This window comes from Ipomoea triloba, chromosome 16 (assembly GCF_003576645.1).
Source record: "Ipomoea triloba cultivar NCNSP0323 chromosome 16, ASM357664v1".
In the NCBI taxonomy this organism is placed as follows: Eukaryota; Viridiplantae; Streptophyta; class Magnoliopsida; order Solanales; family Convolvulaceae; genus Ipomoea; species Ipomoea triloba.
This window is the reverse complement of record NC_044931.1, coordinates 10,629,076-10,631,766: the sequence shown is the minus strand read 5'-3', so window position 1 is coordinate 10,631,766 and position 2,691 is coordinate 10,629,076. Positions and strand designations below refer to the sequence as shown.

Sequence of the window (2,691 nt, the reverse complement as noted above, 5' to 3'; positions counted from 1 at the left end):
GCGCAAAATGTACTTGACCCTCTCTCTCCGCGCAACTTCTCTCGCTTAGCGGTTTAGCGGTTTAAAAGGATAGTATCCTTAACGAGCGGTCCAGCGGATTAAAAGAAAGAATTGAAAAGAGGGTGGAGGATGTAACACGAAGACTTCCTAGGGGGTCACCCATCCTAGTACTACTCTCGCCCAAGCACGCTTAACTTCGGAGTTCTGATGGGATGCGCTGCATTAGTGCTGGTATGATCGCATCCGTCATGTACTGCGCGCAAAATGTACTTGACCCTCTCTCTCCGCGCAACTTCTCTCGCTTAGCGGTTTAGCGGTTTAAAAGGATAGTACCCTTAGCGAGCGGTCCAGCGGTTTAAAAGAAAAATTGAAAAGAGGGTGGGGGATGCAACACAAGGACTTCCCAGAGGGTCACCCATCCTAGTACTACTCTCGCCCAAGCACGCTTAAAATCGGAGTTCTGATGGGATGCGGTGCATTTGTGCTGGTATGATCGCATCCGTCATGTACTGCGCGCAAAATGTACTTGACCCTCTCTCTCCGCGCAACTTCTCTCGCTTAGCGGTTTAGCGGTTTAAAAGGATAGTACCCTTAGCGAGCGGTCCAGCGGTTTAAAAGAAATATTGAAAAGAGGGTGGGGGATGCAACACAAGGACTTCCCAGAGGGTCACCCATCCTAGTACTACTCTCGTCCAAGCACGCTTTACTTCGGAGTTCTGATGGGATCCGGTGCATTAGTGCTGGTATGATCGCATCCGTCATGTACTGCGAGCAAAATGTACTTGACCCTCTCTCCCCGCGCACCTTCTCTCGCTTAGCGGTTTAGCGGTTTAAAAGGATAGTATCCTTAACGAGCGGTCCAGCGGTTTAAAAGAAAAATTAAAAAGAGGGTGGGGGATGCAACACGAGGACTTCCCAGGGGGTCACACATCCTAGTACTACTCTCGCCCAAGCACGCTTAACTTCGGAGTTCTGATGGGATCCGGTGCATTATTGCTGGTACGATCGCATCCGTTATGTACTGCGCGCAAAATGTACTTGACTCTCTCTCTCCGCGCAACTACTCTCGCGTAGCGGTTTAGCGGTTTAAAATGATAGTACCCTTAGCGAGCGGTCCAGCGGTTTAAAAGAAAAATTGAAAAGAGGGTGGGGGATGCAACACGAGGACTTCCCAGGGGGTCACCCATCCTAGTACTACTCTCGCCCAAGCACGCTTAACTTCGGAGTTCTGATGGGATCCGGTGCATTAGTGCTGGTATGATCGCATCCGTCATGTACTGCGCGCAAAATGTACTTGACCCTCTCTCTCCGCGCAACTTCTCTCGCTTAGCGGTTTAGCGGTTTAAAAGGATAGTACCCTTAGCGAGCGGTCCAGCGGTTTAAAAGAAAAATTAAAAAGAGGGTGGGGGATGCAACACGAGGACTTCCCAGGGGGTCACCCATTCTAGTACTACTCTCGCCCAAGCACTCATAACTTCGGAGTTCTGATGGGGTCCGGTGCATTAGTGCTGGTATGATCACATCCGTCATGTACTNTGCGGTTTAAAAGGATAGTATCCTTAACGAGCGGTCCAGCGGTTTAAAAGAAAAAATTGAAAAGAGGGTGGGGGATGTAACACGAAGACTTCCTAGGGTTTCACCCATCCTAGTACTACTCTCGCCCAAGCACGCTTAACTTCGGAGTTCTGATGGGATGCGCTGCATTAGTGCTGGTATGATCGCATCCGTCATGTACTGCGCGCAAAATGTACTTGACCCTCTCTCTCCGCGCAACTTCTCTCGCTTAGCGGTTTAGCGGTTTAAAAGGATAGTACCCTTAGCGAGCGGTCCAGCGGTTTAAAAGAAAAATTGAAAAGAGGGTGGGGGATGCAACACGAGGACTTCCCAGGGGGTCACCCATCCTAGTACTACTCTCGCCCAAGCACGCTTAACTTCGGAGTTCTGATGGGATCCGGTGCATTAGTGCTGGTATGATCGCATCGGTCATGTACTGCGCGCAAAATGTACTTGAACCTCTCTCTCCGCGCAACTTCTATCGCTTAGCGGTTTAGCGGTTTAAAAGGATAGTACCCTTACCGAGCGGTCCAGCGGTTTAAAAGAAAAATTGAAAAGAGGGTGGGGGATGCAACACGAGGACTTCCCAGGGGGTCACCCATCCTAGTACTACTCTCGCCCAAGCACGCTTAACTTCGGAGTTCTGATGGGATCCGGTGCATTAGTGCTGGTATGATCGCATCCGTCACGTACTGCGCGCAAAATGTACTTGACCCTCTCTCTCCGCGCAACTTCTCTCGCTTAGCGGTTTAGCGGTTTAAAAGGATAGTACCCTTAGCGAGCGGTCCAGCGGTTTAAAAGAAAAATTGAAAAGAGGGTGGGGGATGCAACACAAGGACTTCCCAGAGGGTCACCCATCCTAGTACTAGTCTCGTCCAAGCACGCTTTACTTCGGAGTTCTGATGGGATCCGGTGCATTAGTGCTGGTATGATCGCATCCGTCATGTACTGCGCGCAAAATGTACTTGACCCTCTCTCTCCGCGCAACTTCTCTCGCTTAGCGGTTTAGCGGTTTAAAAGGATAGTACCCTTAGCGAGCGGTCCAGCGGTTTAAAAGAAAAATTGAAAAGAGGGTGGGTGATGCAACACGAGGACTTCCCAGAGGGTCACCCATCCTAGTACTACTCTCGTCCAAGC

The 2,691-nt window shown here is 50.3% G+C and overlaps 9 non-coding genes and 1 pseudogene across 9 annotated transcripts; all 10 read right to left on the bottom strand.

The window, feature by feature from the left end:
* Nucleotides 1–126: 126 nt before the first annotated feature.
* LOC116008911 lies at nucleotides 127–245 on the bottom strand. The gene has a single exon (XR_004096259.1). It is a non-coding gene; the product is annotated as a 5S ribosomal RNA (ribosomal RNA).
* Nucleotides 246–382: 137 nt separating this feature from the next.
* Nucleotides 383–501, bottom strand: LOC116008878. The gene has a single exon (XR_004096229.1). It is a non-coding gene; the product is annotated as a 5S ribosomal RNA (ribosomal RNA).
* A 137-nt stretch (nucleotides 502–638) lies between these two features.
* Nucleotides 639–757, bottom strand: LOC116008402. The gene has a single exon (XR_004095788.1). It is a non-coding gene; the product is annotated as a 5S ribosomal RNA (ribosomal RNA).
* A 137-nt stretch (nucleotides 758–894) lies between these two features.
* Nucleotides 895–1,013, bottom strand: LOC116008680. The gene has a single exon (XR_004096047.1). It is a non-coding gene; the product is annotated as a 5S ribosomal RNA (ribosomal RNA).
* A 137-nt stretch (nucleotides 1,014–1,150) lies between these two features.
* Nucleotides 1,151–1,269, bottom strand: LOC116009309. Its single transcript, XR_004096580.1, has one exon. It is a non-coding gene; the product is annotated as a 5S ribosomal RNA (ribosomal RNA).
* A 137-nt stretch (nucleotides 1,270–1,406) lies between these two features.
* Nucleotides 1,407–1,525, bottom strand: LOC116008589. Its single transcript, XR_004095962.1, has one exon. It is a non-coding gene; the product is annotated as a 5S ribosomal RNA (ribosomal RNA).
* Nucleotides 1,526–1,607: 82 nt separating this feature from the next.
* Nucleotides 1,608–1,726, bottom strand: LOC116009010 (annotated as a pseudogene).
* Nucleotides 1,727–1,863: 137 nt separating this feature from the next.
* LOC116008207 lies at nucleotides 1,864–1,982 on the bottom strand. The gene has a single exon (XR_004095604.1). It is a non-coding gene; the product is annotated as a 5S ribosomal RNA (ribosomal RNA).
* Nucleotides 1,983–2,119: 137 nt separating this feature from the next.
* Nucleotides 2,120–2,238, bottom strand: LOC116009308. The gene has a single exon (XR_004096579.1). It is a non-coding gene; the product is annotated as a 5S ribosomal RNA (ribosomal RNA).
* A 137-nt stretch (nucleotides 2,239–2,375) lies between these two features.
* Nucleotides 2,376–2,494, bottom strand: LOC116008473. Its single transcript, XR_004095853.1, has one exon. It is a non-coding gene; the product is annotated as a 5S ribosomal RNA (ribosomal RNA).
* Between the last annotated feature and the right edge of the window lie 197 nt (nucleotides 2,495–2,691).